This window comes from Culex pipiens, chromosome 2 (genome assembly GCF_016801865.2).
Source record: "Culex pipiens pallens isolate TS chromosome 2, TS_CPP_V2, whole genome shotgun sequence".
NCBI classification, from domain to species: Eukaryota; Metazoa; Arthropoda; class Insecta; order Diptera; family Culicidae; genus Culex; species Culex pipiens.
Window position 1 is genome coordinate 58,098,101 of NC_068938.1, and position 16,983 is coordinate 58,115,083.

Here is a 16,983-nt window from a genome sequence, read left to right on the forward strand (position 1 = left end):
TGCCCCGACCCCTCTTCGATTTGCGTGAAACTTTGTCCTAAGGGGTAACTTTTGTCCCTGATCACGAATCCGAGGTCCGTTTTTTGATATCTCGTGACGGAGAGGCGGTACGACCCCTTCCATTTTTTAACATGCGAAAAAAGAGGTGTTTTTCAATAATTTGCAGCCTGTTATCGCGATTATACGAAAAAAAGTTTTGAAAATGTTGGTCGTCGTTGATCATGGCCGTTCATGGTCACCCGCGACAGACACGGACGACGAAACAAAGAGAAACGCAAAAAGTAGGAACTTTTTCAAAACTTTTTTTCGTAGAATCGCGATAACTCGTAATGTTTTTAAGCAAACTCCTTATGTCTACATATTAAAATTTTTGTAATTGTCTGCTCTACAACTTTGTAGAACATTGTTACACTTTAAAAAATAACCCTGCAAAGTTAGAAAAAACAGGAAATTTTAAAATGAAAATTTTTGTTTTAAGGGTGCACAGCAACGAAGGAAGTTGTTGTATTCTTATTCCAAAATTGTCAATCTTACGAACCCAATCCTGCAATAACGGGATTGTAAAACAAATCAAACTTTGTTGTAAATTACTTTGTGGACAGTACTTTAGGGGATGAATAAAACAATATTTCGATAGTACCTGTAGTTTTGAAGATACTAAAATGTCTGTAACAAAAATCTGGGTGCAAAAGCTCTGGTTGATGTGCACCGTTAAATGAAAAAATGACCCTTCTGGGTCAATGTAGATTCGAAAAGTAGGGGAATGTGAGGCAAGTGTAACAAGCTAAGGAAATGATCGTTGTAACCCATTAAAAACGTTAAAATTCTGTCGGATTTTTAAATAATCATCTTATTCCAGGTCTTGACTATGACTTTGATCGAACAAGTTTTTTAAAAATCCTGTTTTTAAATGCAAAAAATCACTTTCTGTAAGTTTTTTGAAAACTTTTTCTTACTCTTGTCTATTCCATAGTTATAAGTAATAATTTTTCGATTGAATTACGATGTAAAACACAGCTGAAAGGAACACCAAAACTCTGTTATGTACCTAAATGAACTCATTGTAACTTGGATTATTCAGAAATAAAACCGAATTGAATTGAATAATGCAAAAAATTGATTTAAAAAAAATGATTTTCCGTACGTTCTACTCAACTAGTGGAGCAAGAGGAACAATGCATGAAACAACATGTTAATTTGCTAACAATTGAACTGTTATCACTCAGATACATCAGATTAGGATGTATTTGAAACGTTTCTTTCATTTTTTGATTAAATAACATTATTTTACTAAAAATTTGATCGTTTTTACGAAAAAACAAAAATTACTTAGATGAAAAAAGGAAATTTTCATAATATCACCATATTTTGTATGGACAATCTTTTTAACAATTGTTTATCAGTTATTAAGTACTTGTATGTATTTATTTCCCAATAAAATATGTTGTTGCAGCAATTCGTAATTTTTTCCATACTAAAAATCCATATGGTACACTTGCCCCACCTGAACAAGATTTTTTAAAAGCTCTCAACAAAAATAACCAAAAGTTAAATCATACTTTATAATAGGTGCAAGTCATTGGTAGGGACACTACTGATCTAGGAAAAATAGCATTTTGATAAAATGAGCCTTAAAACGAACCCTAAGCCTTATTTTGTACTTTCCAAATATTATAAGAAAAAAATGGTTTGTAAAAATACTTCATTAAATCTTATGCTCCATGGCGTTTACGTCGTTTTGGCGGTTATGTGGTAGTAGAATCAGCTAATTGCATTGCTAGCAACAATTCCTCATACTGGAAATAATAAAAATTGTAGAAATTACGGCCGTACGAGCGATTGTTCCTCTTGCCCCATATGGTCGTCTTGCCCCACCTTCCCCTACATTAAATTTCCCATAAAATGACATGTTCCAAATTTTTTTACAGTCGAGTAACGAAAAATGGGAGAATTTTTAAAACTTTTTTAATGTTTTTTTCGATGAAAAATACGTTTTTTCGGAATTCTGAGTACGCTATCAAATCGGGCGTACAATTTTACATAAAAGTCCCTTTGACACCAAATTTCTATCTCATCACCATTTCAGGCTGCAAATTATTGAAAAACACCTCTTTTTTCGCATGTTAAAAAATGGAAGGGGTCGTACCGCCTCTCCGTCACGAGATATCAAAAAACGGACCTCGGATTCGTGATCAGGGACAAAAGTTACCCCTTAGGACAAAGTTTCACGCAAATCGAAGAGGGGTCGGGGCAACTTTTCCTGATTTCGTGTGAGTTGGTAGAGAATTACCCATACGTGAAGGTGGGTCTAGGAGGAAACGTTATATCAAATTTCTTGAGATTTCTAGTAGTTTTTCAAAGCAAATCCAATATTCATATTTTTACTTCAAAAATCTTAAAAAAATCGACAAGCTTGACAAATTTAAAGGTAAAGAGAATTTAAATTAAACAAAAAATAATTCAAATTTTAACGGAAAATGTGAGTGAGTTATTAGAACAAACTATCAAATTTTAATTCTTAGATATTTCTAATAAGGACTGTATCGAAAAGAAGTGTGTTTCACGAACTATATTTTTTATTTCTGTTGCCCAGTTGGAGCTTTTTCAGAAGTTTTTTTTATTTTGTGATCATGTTCAAGTTTTGATTTCCATGACATTTTCGAGTTGGTAACATCTTAATTTTTCACGCAGTTCTTTTCAGAGTGGGAGTCGGCTAGAGTTGCAAGGTTGGAGTCTGAGTCGAAGTTGGTTGGAGCTGAAACCCGGTGCTAGAGTTGGAGTCAGAGTTGTTAGAAACCAACTCCGCATCAGTGCTTTATAAGTTACTCAGGTTTCAGAAAAATAAATAAATATTAGCTGAATTTGTGAAATCAGTTCAAATTTAGTGGCATAAATGATTGAGATCTAGTTCACTTTGATAAAATTGTATGAAATACGATTAAAACCCTTGAAATTTCTGACCGATTTTTAATCAAATTTACACCGTAAGCTCACTTTTCAGTTTTCAGTTTAATGCTTACTTCAATAGCCAACAATATTGATCAAATAATGTCTGCAAGCCATTTTTCTTAAATTTGATTATTTTGTTGCCTCTTAATGCATTGAAATGGCTAGTTAAAATTGAAATGTCAACCTATTCGATCACTTCAAGAAGCACAAGGTTTATTTTTTCAATTTGTGACAATGTGTGGAGAAGCATATCAGTGTAAAAATCAAACAGGCTAAAATAACTGAAGCAATTATTTTTGTGTGATTTTTGAAAGTGGAATTTCCTTTCAAAGCTCTTCACGGAAAAAAAAATCAAAATTTGATTTTAAAAAATAAACAAGAAAATCAAATAAATGTCAGATGTCTTGGTGGCAGCTACGACCCGAATGTTTTGCTACTTTGTTTCCCAACGCTACATTATAATTTAGCTTTTTAAAAATTTATCAAAAAACCAGGGGTGTGACCACAGATCTGAAAAAGTAATAATACTTCAGAGAAAAATTGTTTTCAGAAATTCATTGATATTTTACAAAAAATCGGTAGTAGCATAACTGTAATAATGTAGGTATAGATCAGTGGTTTTCAACCTTTATCGTTCCATTCCCCCCTTGATTAATTTTCAAAACCTTCATCCCCCCCCCTTAAATTTAGAAAAAAACAAATATCATAATCTAAGGTGCAATGTTCACCATAAGAATAAAGTTATCATTAAAAAGCAAATAAAAAATATATAAACATGATTTTTTTAGTTTGTGAAATAAACTGAACAAGGAAATAAATTGTTCCTGTGTGAATTAATGCTAATGTTTTTTATATGAAACCCATTTTTATTCATAAATATTCTATGCTTAAAATTATGATTCACTGTTGTTTAAAATAAAATCTAAATTTACAATTTCTATTTTATATCCTAACCCCTTTTGTTTAAAAGCTTAGAAATGTCCACAAAAAATATTTTCAGTATTTATAAATCCTTCTCTATTCAATGCTTTTATAGCAAGTGTCAGATATGGATTTTTTTAGCAAACGCGCAAAGGCATTGGATTTCTATTGCATTCTTATTCCCCCTCAAGAATGACCAAATTTTCCACCCAGGGGAGAATTTCTCATCGGTTGAGAAACACTGGTATAGATGATATTGTGAACCTTCTTGATTTTTAAATTTTGACTTTATGAACTATTTTTAAACAGCTTTGTTTTGGCTATAAAAACCAGGCCATTTCATCACCTCAAAAGAACACGAAATGCTATTGTTTTCACAACGAAAGAAACACTATTTCTCAACCCACTAAAAAAAATAAATGAAATAATAGTCCTAGGAAATCCCCCACAAAGATTATTGATAATTGCGAATAAAAACAATTTCATGATAAAATCACGGACATTTTTCATAACAACACTGGCTCCGCTTTAAGTTGTAATTTTTTATACTGAACAACGTAAAAACGACCCCTCACCAGAACAACAGCAAAAAAATATCCTTCTCGTCCAAATCTGTCAGAATATAAATGATACGTCATACTGGCGGGGGGCTCGTGCACACATTTATCTTTGCACCGTGATCAAATTGGCCCGTCATCACATCATCTCGTCAAACACACACGTTCACACACTCGGGACAAGTGGAAATTTGGGACCCGTAGCCCCAGCGTGAGTTGCAAAGTGTAAATTTTCACCCAGACGCGAATAATACATGCCCTTGTTGGAGGCGGGAAGAGGGGGAGATTTTTTTTTTTTGCAATTTTTACATGCAGATTAGCACACTTGAAACTTTGAATGGAAAAAAATGTAACGAGATTACACCGTCGCGGATTACAGTGTTGCTAGATTTTTTCTTGTATATCCTTTGAAATGGAAATTTCAACGTTTGAAAGAAAAACATGTTTAACAATATCACTTTAATTACTTATTCAAATCTTAAATTTACTAATTTCAGTTGGCATCACTTCCGCAACCATATTATTCCACAACATTCCATCAAACTTTTCACTCTCCGTGCTTTGAAGGCTTGGAACACAAGATAAGCATTTAACGTTGTGTTTTTTTTTTCTCTCTCTCTCTCTCGATGAACTTTCAAAGCTCGTTGCTGACAAGGGATATTGGCCTTTTTTACCCCACATCAGCCTTCTGCGTGAGCGTGTGTGGCGCGTTCGTGATGAAGTGAAGTTGAGATTGAAAAAAAAACCGACGACGAATCCCACCAAAACCCGTCACAGCATGACACAACACGCCCCCGCAGCTTTTGACAGCACAGTCACTGATCAAAGGTGGCGAGGGTTGTGGTGGGTTCTGGCTGGTAAGTGGGCAGAGGCGACGAATATTTGCGAATATTAATCTTCCATGAGAGGAGCTGGTGGGGGTGGTTGTGGCACTTTTTATGTTGATTCCAAGTAATCAACTTTGTTCCGTTGCTTTCACTTGGCTGACTCCTTGTCAGGGCGGGCTGTCACACGCCGTGAAGGCTGGAATTTATATTGATTTTGGTCTTTGCCTTTTTTTTTTGGTTCCTTTTATTCCATTGAATATTTTGTTATGCTCTCGACAGACCAGCAGGATCTCTCGGATGCAAATTATCAGAAAATTGACCGTCAAAATTGGATGGGATCTGTGATGAAATTTGTTGCCGTTTTGCTTGGACAATGATGATTTGGAAAGCATTCAGTTATTCTGAATTTCATTCATTACTTTGAAATTTAAAATTTTTTTTTTAATTTGATTTTTATTTAGGATCTAGAGTGAGTTAAACGCCTTTATTTAGTATTTAAAAGTATTTGAAATTAAATGATCAGAGAAAATGAATTGCTAAGGTTGTTACACCTCAATTTAAAATAAACTTATGAAAGGTAAAGTTAAGGTAAAAAGTAAAACGAAAGGAGCGCTCAGTAAAAACTGAAAAAATCTTTTATTGCGAGTACAAATACAACAAAAAAAAAATTTGTCCTGTGTCGGAAAAAAAGGTATGTACTCGAAACAAATTTCAACAATTTTATTAATTTGTTTTATTTGTCACTGGAAGTTATGTTACTATGTTTTCAAATTTTCGATTTTTCAAATTTATTTTTGGGGACTGAAAAACATCTTTTGCAATTGAACTTAATATGACTCAAAATATGCTGAGAAATAAAATATTTCGAAAATCAGAAAAACAAACAAATTTTTAATATTATTCATCGATGCACAATCATTATTGCAAATACAAAAAAAATGCAATTTCTGTTGATAAAATTCATCGTTTGTTATATGCAATTTTTGATAAGACCGTTGCAAATATTTTTCAAAGATTATGCAATTTTCGGAAAATGTTTTTTTTTTAATTCTAAAATTTTAATGAAGGAAAAACACCCGTGTAATAAGTATTTCCGAAAGGCTTACCAAATTTTTTTCAGTTTATTTTGACGATGTTTAAAGATTAAATTTCTCAAAAATGTCGATTTATTGTTCGAATTTTTTGAATTGAATTCAAAAACATTGAATTAAAAAAGAAAATTTGGTGAAATTTTCTGCTTTTTTGTCATTTTTATATTTTAGGCTTGATTTTTAAGGTTCTAAATACATTGCAATATATATCAAAAAATATTTTTTGCAATTCCGCTGTGAAACTGTCAACTTTTCCTGTCCTTCTGAAGAAATGAAACGGCCTACTTTTTCCTACCAAAAATATCAGAATCGAATAGCAACACTTTTCAAAATAAATGCTGAAAAGTTCTACTTTTCAGCACTGAAATGAGTGCTGAAAAGTTGAACTTTTCAGCACTTGTTTCGAAAAGTAACACTTTTCAACATTTTTTTTATTTAAACGATTTATTGGAAAAATACATGAAAATTTTACTTAAAATTTCACTCAATGGGTGTTTTTCGGAATTGCAAAAAATATTGTATGGAACTCGTTGCAAAACTTGATTTTTTCAACACTCGTCGTATTTATCCAACTCGGTGAACCTCGTTGGATAAATGTACGACTCGTGCTGAAAAAATCCTTTTTGTGCAACTTGTTGCAAAAACTACTATTTCGTTATTCCGCTGTAAAAGTGTTAGCTTTTCCTGTCCTTCTGGAGAAACGAAACGGCCTACTTTTCCCTACCAAAAACATCAGAATAGAAACTAAATACCTTTCAATACCAGTGCTGAAGAGTAGAACTTTTCAGCACTGAAATGGGTACTGAAAAGATGAACTTTTCAACACTTGTATCGAAAAGTAACATTTTTTAATATTTTTTGTATTGAACGGTAAAATTACTTAACACATGTGTAACATTTCATGTGTCACATACTGTAAAACGATATAAAAATAATGCGCCTGCAAGTAGACTGCAAACAACTGAACCCTTTTGATTTGATTGTGTGCACATACACATGTAGTATACCACTGCTTTGATCTACTTTTGATATCACGACGAGATTGAAATGATATCTGCAATTGAAATTAAAACCGTGTTCGTGTGTTTTAATTTCCTGCGTCGCAAAAGGTTCTGATTGGTTGATTCAAGGTCAACTAGGTACAATTATCACGGCTCGAGGAACTCTATAAAGCTGAGTCGAAAAACCGACGCTTCACTTTAGTTGGAGTGCTTTTACGAAACGGTTTTGCTTTTTTCGAACAGTTTAATTTCGGTGAAAAGTTTAAAGTGGAATTAGTTCTGGTGATTGTGATACTTTTTCTGGAAAAGCAGTAAGTGCACAGGGCAACGATTTTGTAAAGCTTCGCAAATTACAAAAGCACTTACTTTCTAGCAATCAAAGCTTTGAAGAATAGTTTCCCCCAGAACAAGCAAAGGTTATGCGAACCCTTTGCACGTGTCAGGTAAGATCTAACTACAGATCGTGAGATTAGGCAGAAATGCAACTTTTGGCCACGTTATAGGTTGCCCAATAACGTGGGTGCAAGTCTCGGGGCAGAAAAGCCGTACATTTCGTCGTTCGACGCTGGGAAAGCTTCGTTGGTCAGACTGGTGGATGAAAACCACGACGGGGTCGTGACGAACCGTTTCAACCGCCTTAGTCAACTCCAACGACTCGGACACGCATCTACTCCGCCCACCCAGTTGACCCCACACGTCCTTTTCGAAGCAATCCCAGAGCTTGGAGGAAGTTCCGAGCTTTCGAGCACGCCAAAAGCTCGCCGGCTGCCCAGCCGATTCTAACCTCGCTTGCCCGACCGAAGGAAGTGCGAGGAACGAGACAAAAGCCTGACAGCAGCAGTACCATCCGTCTCCACGGATTCGAAACAACGTTGGACCGAGCGTCCCCATCAAGAACGTCGCCTTGCGACGGCCACGTGTAAACGTTGGTTCCGCTAGACGCCGCTTGGGGGCTGGAAGCCCAAAGCGCGGCGAAGAACGTGTCGACGCCGATCGCTGTGCCACGTGTCCACGGTGGAGTACTGCTAGCCGCCGCTAGAGTGCGGTAGGGTTGCGCGAATGCACCGGAGCTGTTTGATCGCTGATCGTCGCAGTAGGTCCGGACCTAGGAGAATCTTCACGCCGTTCAAGAACACCTGCAAGCAGTTGCTGGTTCCAGATTAGTAGGGTAAAGTACAGTGCACGACAATAGGGAATAGTTTTTGCTAGATTTAAGATCTAAACCCCCCCTTAGTATTAGTTTGAACTCATTTACAACCACAAATAAAAACCCCGGGTCTTTTTCGGATTTTGCGTTGCAAAAACGAGGATTAATTCTGCACGCGTTTAACTTAAATATACCTTCTTTCGTTTCGTAATGAACTTTGTTTTTCTTAATAAATTTTGGATTAGAATGCACTCTAACTAATGCGTTCGTTTGTTTTAAAGACTGAGATGAAAGAGTTCGTAAATGTTGTTGACCTTGAGTAAATTTTTGGGATCTTTTGGTTCGGTTTAGATTACACTAAAACTCGCCTTGAGATCAAGAGCTTCAGGTCGGGCTTCCCTGATTAAAATCCACAAACAACCTCCAACTTTTGGAGTGGCGCTAAAGTTGTTTGCAGGCTAAGCATAAAAAGGTGTTTCAAATCAATTGGATCGTCCAGGGATTGCGCAATGTAACGCTCCTGGTACGTTGTGAAAAGGTTAAGCGTTACACATGGATGCTTGACATAAAATTCCAGTCGAAAAGCGTTTTCAGAATTGCACATAATGTTGTAAGCAACTTTAAGCAAAACTTGTAAATCTCGTTGGAAAAATGTACGACTCGTGCATAAAAAATCTTCTTTTTGCAACTTGTTGCATAATATACTATTATTGGAGCAGATAACAAAAGTTTCATTTTGAATCATTGCAAATTAAATAATTATATAAAATATAATTAAATAAAACATTTTTGAAAAAGAAATAGTTCTTATTTACCCTGTGATCAATACGTCAAATGCTGTATCAAGTAGGCGAAAACCTGTTTTACCCCTAATCCAACAAATTGTTAAAAAATATTTTAATTAATTCTAAATAACAATTTTTCCAATCAAATTTACAACTCCAATACTTCTAACTTACGTGAAATTGTCCGAGGATTCCGAATATGACAAAATTGAGACCAAAAAGTGCCGCTATGGCGGCCTAGAGGGCAAAAACTAACGTTGTAAAATGTTTGTTCTAGAAAAATCGAAAAACTATGAGAAAAACTGCGATTGGCCAAAAAGTTATTTCGGTAGGCTTATAGTCCATATAATTACCTATCTTTTGACCTATGGGAGTATGGGTGTTGGAGGCTGTTGCAAAAAGATATTAAGGGTTTAAAAAAATCCATTTTTGACAGTAATTTGCAAAAGCTAAGAGAAAAAGTCGAACCAATCCTGGATGTCTATGGCACATTTTGAAGTGTTTCAAAAGACCTTTCGAATGCATCTAAGAGAGTTGGAATTGATGAAGTTTTACGGAAATGCGAGCAATTTTAAGATTTTTTAGGTTTTTTGGACCTCAAACTTCAAAGCCCGTTTTACCCCACTTCCCTTTGTCGTAGAGGGCTCATATTTGGCATGAGTTCATCTCATGTATAGAAAAACAAACGCTGAAAGTTTCATCCAAATCGGAGCACCTCGATACGACCTGTTACACATTGGTGAAAAACTCGCTCTTAAATGAAAAATACATAATTTAATTTCTGAACATGATTTCATAGTTTTTTTTCTTCTTTTCAAAATATTTAATGATTTGATAGCATTTTTTTCCTCCTTCTTTTTTGCAAATATTTTTAATACCTGTGGATAATGAAAAGTACTTTTCAGTACTGTTATTTTTGGCGATGAAAGGTAAGGCGATTCGTCATTCGAAAATGACAATAAAAGGTAAAGAAGATCATAATGAATTACATAAATTAATTTTGCGTACGGTTATTTGAAAAATATTAAGAATAGAACCTTTATTCAAAAAGTGTCCGTCCATTGGATTTTTATTCGAAATGATTCTCAAAAATTAACGCTAAATTTTAACCCAGTTGAGTAATATTAGGAGCAGAAACTTAAGTATATAAAAAAGTTATATTCATGCGTCTCATGTTTAATTGGTGAAGGTTTTCATATTTATTTCTTTTCATAATGTTATTATTTTGAAAAATTCAGCATAAAATTTTTATGTTGTATCAACATGGATAACCAAGGTTTCTTTTAAGAAGGGCTTTTTTCGTCCAAAACTTGCTCGCCCTCAAGCTGCTAATCTCCACTCCAAGCTCATCAGATTTGTTAACGACTTGAGCGACAAGCGCCACGAAACCACCCCACTCTGTTGATGAACCTAATTTAAGCTTATGGTTAGTCCACTTTACCTGTTTCACGAGCAACCCCAGGCAGCCCTTAACCTTAAGGCCTCAACCACTCGTTTGCGCGCAAGGTGACGACGATACGGTGGACCTATCCCACGCTCATAAAAAAAAGTTTCCGTCACAAAGGAAATTTTATAAACCGATTTAGTAAACATCATTTTGGGGGCTCGTTTTTGTCATTCTCGTTGTCGTTTGGGCAAGGAAAGTCAGGTAAATTTTCCCCTCCCGAATGGTACATCGTCGCCCTCTGGCTTGGACTAGAGTTTTTCTTCTTTCTGTTGCTTCTTTGCAACACAACGTCTTTTGGTCCTGATCAAATTGTGTAAAAGTTACCGTAATCAACTTACCGGAGCAGAACCGGAGTGAGGGAGACACATTGAGCTCGTGCAGGAATAGTCGGAAGGAATTTCACGATCTTTTTTTCTGACTTTTTTTTTTCGAGGGGAAGGTGAAGAGATAAGGCCTCGAAGCGATAGACGAAAGGTTTTCTTTAAAAATATGTAAACAGGGAAAATTGGAAACATCATTATCGAGGAATAGGGTGAGGGGAGATGAACCTCATCAGGAAAGTTTCTTAGAGGTTATGTTGAAGGTCTTGCTTTTTTATAGTTGGTCGAGTAGATAAACTTCTACTTGATCAAATTTACAGGGACTGGATGGCAGTGTAACATTTTAACATCGAAAATGTTGGAGTTCTTGTGAAACGTGGTTGTTTGTTTTTAAATAAAGTTGAAAAAGCTTTAAACATAATATTAAAAGAATTTCATCAAATTAAAATATCTTGAAAATTTCAAGTTCTTTGTTTAATTGTCCTACTTAGCTACAATAAAAAAAATAAAAAAAATAATGTGTCGTTTTTAATCCTACACCAATTTCTAACACAAATTGCTGCACATAGCATACACATCACGTGTTAACAAAACAAGCAAACAATCTAGCCAGAGTCTCCCCTCGATGCCAAAAGGTGATAACTTACGAGAGGAAACCCTTTCACGAATGTTCTATTCATAAAAACCCGAGCAATGGAACCTTACACCATTGACGTTGTCCTTTTCCACTTTGCATGTTGTTTCATTTGCAGATCTTTCTTGTGAAATTTAAAGGAAAATAGTCAAGGCTATTTCTTTAAAATGAAAAATTTCCTAAAATTTTTAGTTTTATTTACATAAAGAAGATGAAAACTTTTTTGCAGAAAAAATTAAACAAATAAAAAACTACAATAAAGTATATTTCTTACTGTGAATTTCAACAAACTCGACAAAAAAGAGAGCCTCGAAAACCGCCTACCCGTTGTCCCCGATCGTCGTCGTAATCCTGAGGCAAAGCTTTTCAGCATTTAGAGCTTTCTTCCAGTTTTACCATCGCTTTTGAAGCAATGGGGTTGCACTGTAAACTTCAGGTACAATGTTTCCCTTTATGACACTGGCCAGTATTTGCCGGCCTCATTCTGGGGGAAGACCACGTTTCGGGCTTTCACCGTTCCGACCGGTCGTAACTTCCTTTTGTCATTTGTTGGAAGGGGTTTCCTCTGTGATTTTTTTAGGTGGAATTTCAGTCGTAAAGGAAGGTTATGAAAATTGCACTGTTAGAATAGTTTTTTTTATTAAACGTCAGCACTCAATTTGAGATATGATTTTTTTATGTTTTCTGTTAAAACTACACACATATTTTTTTTCGTGAAAGTAACAACCCAGTTCTATACACGATTTCCAAAGTTATTTAAAATGTGTTGCCATCGAGTGAACAATGACAAAGGTCAAAATCATCCTCCGAGGTGGTTTTGAAGGTAAAATGGAACCAGAAGATGGAATGTACAAGTTGGTTACAGATATGACAAAAGTTTTCCTGTTCTCAACTGTCTCAAAATCTGGACAACCGAATGGTTGTGGTGATATCTGGTCCAAGAGTCAGCAGCATAATGGTGGATTCCGAATTTAATATATTAAACATAGCAAAGTTTTAGGAAACGTTCGATGATTATGTTTAACCCTCTACTGCCCAAATTTTTTCTTTCGAAATTTTTCATTTTTTCTTGTTTAGGAGGTCATTTTGAGCAACTTTTGTTCTACAAAAAACTTTACTTCTCTTGTTTTATGTTTTTCTTTTTTTAATTTTAGTATTTTAATTTGCATTTATCTTGTTTATTTTATGTTTATTTTTGTTAGTATTTGGCCTATTCTACCACCTAAAATAATTACATTTTGCTCATCTTATTTTTTCACGTGTTTACAGCCACTTTTTCAATTTTTTGCATGTTTTTCACATTTTCTGCTACAGAATGGCACCATCATCATTTAAATTGCAAAAAAATGCGAAGAGGCATAGTCTGGGACACTACAAAAATTACTGCATACTTCCAACCCTGAAATTTTCTAAAATTTTAAGAGTTCTTCTTTACAATGCTTTTTAAAGATCAAAAATCGGTTGGAAAAATGATTTTTAGCGATTTTTTAGATCGAAGCCCGTCTAAAGGCGGGGTTAGGTTGTAGAGGGTTAAATTTCATTTATAAAAATAAATTCAAGAAAAACATCAACTTTCACCAACAAAATCTGCTAAATTATTCTCTGCTGTTGGAGATTCACGATTAGAGACGCTTAGTTTTTTTCCTAAGTAAAACAAGCACTGAAAATTTCGATGTTGTTTTGAGTTCATATGTTTTTCTTCAAATATCTTAAAATTTCGCGATTTTGTCTAACCTAAATCAGCTTAGATTATTTCTACAATTCTGAAACCACATGAAAAATTGTTCAGGATTCCATTTTGTTCTGGATTTAAAACCAATAAAAACCGTAACAACTTCAATTTCGAAAAAAAAATCATTGCTATATTACGTCAGGAAAGAAGTACATTTGTATGTCAGAAAAAATGTATAACTGTACCTCTGAAAATGTGTAATTTTACCAAATTTCTGGTGTATTGTCACTTTTTCAGTCAAAATTGAGATAAAATTACATCATAAAAGAGGCAATATTAAACTTTCCAAAACTAAACCCTCCAAATTTACAAAAATGGTTACTTTGTATTTTAAATCTGTTTCCAACAATTCAAAGATATTTGGTTGGATCATTCCTGAGATATAGGCTATGGGTAATTCTCTACCAACTCACACGAAATCGGGAAAAGTTGCCCCGACCCCTCTTCGATTTAGTGAAACATTATCCTAAGGGGAATTTTTGTCCCTGATCACGAATCCGAGGTCCGATTTTTGATATCTCGGACGGAGGTGCGGAACGATCCCTTCCATTTTTGAACATGCGAAAAAAGAGGTGTTTTTCAATAATTTGCAGCCTGAAACGGTGATGAGATAGAAATTTCGTGTCAAAGGGACTTTTATGTAAAATTGTGCGCCCGATTGATGACGTACTCAGAATTTCGAAAAAACCTTTTTTTCATCGAAAAAACACGAAAAAAGTTTTAAAAACTCTGCCATTTTCCGTTACTCGACTGTAAAAAATGTTGGAACTTGTTATTTTAAGAGAAATTTAATGTACTTTTCGAATCTACCTAGGAGGGTCATTTTTTCATTTAGAACAAAATTTTTCATTTTTAAACTCGTGTTTTTTCTAACATTGCAGGGTTATTTTTTAGAGTGTAACAATGTTGTACAAAGTAGTAAAGCAGTCAATTACAAAAAAATGATGCATAAACATAACGGGTTTGATTAAAAATATCACGAGTTATCGCGATTTTACGAAAAAAAGTTTTGAAAAAGTAACTTTTTGCGTTTCTCTTTGTTTCGTCGTCCGTGTCTGTCGCTGGTGACCATGAACGGCCATGATCAATGACGACCAATTTTTTCAAAACTTGTTTTCGTAAAATCGCGATAACTTGTGATGTTTATAAGCAAACCCTTATGCTTGAATATCAAATTTTTTGTAATTGTCTGCTCTACAACTTTGTACAACATTGTTACACTCTAAAAATATCCCTGCAAAGTTAGAAAAAACACGAAATTTTAAAATGATTTTTTTTGTTTTGATGAAAAAATGACCCTTCTGGGTTAATGTAGATTCGAAAAGTACATTAAACATCCCATAAAATTAAATGTTCCAAAAATTTGTTTAATTCAGTAACGGAAAACGTCAGATATTTTAGAACTTTTTTAGTGTTTTTTGATGAAAAATACGTTTTTTCGCAATTCTGAGTATGCCATCAAATCGGGCGCCTAATTTTACATAAAAGTCCCTTTGACACCAAATTTCTATCTCATCACCGTTTCAGGCCGCAAATGATTGAAAAACACCTCTTTTTTCGCATGTTCAAAAATGGAAGGGGTCGTACTGCCCCTCCGTCACGAGATATCAAAAATCGGACCTTGGATTCGTGATCAGGGACAAAAGTTACCCCTAAGGACAAAGTTTCACGCAAATCGAAGAGAGGTCGGGGCAACTTTTCCCGATTTCGTGTGAGTTGGAAAAGAATTACCCAAATAAGATAATTTAGGATGGTACCATCCATAAACCACGTGAACATTTTTTTGGGAATCTCAAACCCCCCCCCCCCTCCCTCGTGGACAATTGTCTTTGTATGGATCTTGGACAATCGCCTTTCCCCCTCCCCCCCTAAAGTTTCCACGTGGTTTATGATGGTCCCGATACAGATTCGATTTTCGAAAGCCTGAGAAAAAATTCACTTCGGAAAACCGAAACCAGATTCTTTTCTTCGTCTTATTTTTGATTGTCGAGCTTAAGTATGACCCCTTAACTTAAGTCAATATAATTTTAAAATCCAAGATGGCGGCCAAAATGGCGGTGATGGAATATTGAGAAAATTCATTTGGTAAATTATAAGGCAATCAACTCTTCAAATTTGACTAAAATGAGGTTGCAGAACACAATTTTAGGCTCAAAATGTGCCATAAACATTAAAAGTGTTGGAGTTGACCTTTCAATTACATTAATGAGAAGTGATTTCTTTATGTTGTACGAAAATGCTATCAAATTTAAGTTTAATTTTCAATGATTTTGGGCCTCAAGCTTGAATGCCCGTTCACCACACTTCCCTATGTCGTAGAAGGTTCATATTTGTCATGATTTCATATCATCAATCGCTGAAAGTTTCATTCAAATTGTTTCTCAAACATTCTGATTGTTTAGATGCAAGATACTTCAAATAAAAATTAACATTCATTACTGAATACTAGGGTGACAAGAAAAATTGGGGAAAATCCCCCTGGCTCGATTCTTTTGTTTAAAATTAGTAATTGTGCCAATTTTTTGCCAAATTGGTTAAGGTTTAAGGATCTGAGTCGATTTTGGACGGTGGAGCAGGGCGCACGCCTTGCAGGTTTATTCGGGTTTTTAAATATTCAATTGTGTATCTTTCCGCAGCCGGCTGCCTAAGACTTTTAAAATTTCAACCGATAAACAAATTGCTTTTGGTCGCATCACCTACCACAGTGAATCCTGACCTCATACCCATCGTACTAATCCCTCAAAACTCATGTAATACTTTGTCGGAGACGCAACCGATTTAGCGGTCTCCATCACTCAATTATCGGCTAACATTCCCATCCACTTCCCCGTGTCTTACCACTGGTCGTGGCCGGCGTCGGTATTAATCAGCATGATAGAGGCCTTTGAAAATTGCGAAGGGGTGATGATTGGTTCCTACTTTTCATCTGTGGTCCACGGAGCAATTTTTGGAGCTCCTGGTCAATAACGAAGTAGCATCTACGGGTAGACACCAATGCTATGCTATGCTAATTGGTTAAGGTTTAAGGGTCGCTATTTATCGTTGAAGTTTGCATGGAAAAAATATCGAAAACATGTATGAGGAAATGAAAAAAAAAATCATACTTTCGCCAAATGGTAACGTTAAATGTGTCGGAACATTGTCAAATGTGAAATTCTTATGAAATTTTGTATGACAAACAACTTTGTCTAAGACGACTTAACGGACTTAACGAGCTATAGCGACTTTTTAACCTTAATTGGTTTGGCTCAAATTGGCACATTTACTTATTTTACCTATATAATCGAGCCAGGGGGTATACCTAAAGACGATTTTTTTTTTCAATTGTCACCCTACTGATTATTTAAACATGTACAAAAACGTATACTTTAACTAAAGTGACCCAACAATTGAGCTCTTTTTCAGTCAACCACAAAATACTAACTGCGTCAATCATCGTTACGAACACGCTCTGACTCGATTCACAAACAGTTTCCTTTCCAGCAACTTTGGCTCAAATTTCCTCACCGTTTACTTTGGACCCAAACAAAATCATCAGAAACTGGGTTATACATGAAGGGGAGTCTCGTCTT

General features: G+C 35.1%; 1 protein-coding gene and 1 long non-coding RNA gene across 3 annotated transcripts in view; one reads left to right on the forward strand and one right to left on the reverse strand.

Moving 5' to 3' along the window:
* The window catches only part of LOC120430152 (uncharacterized), a 323,078-nt gene that overhangs the window by 134,355 nt on the left and 171,740 nt on the right, over positions 1–16,983 (reverse strand). The gene's annotated exons all lie outside the window — the stretch shown is intronic.
* LOC120418643 (uncharacterized) lies at positions 7,230–11,897 on the forward strand. Its single transcript, XR_005605606.2, has 3 exons — positions 7,230–7,657; positions 7,720–7,789; positions 7,850–11,897. It is a non-coding gene; the product is annotated as an uncharacterized LOC120418643 (long non-coding RNA).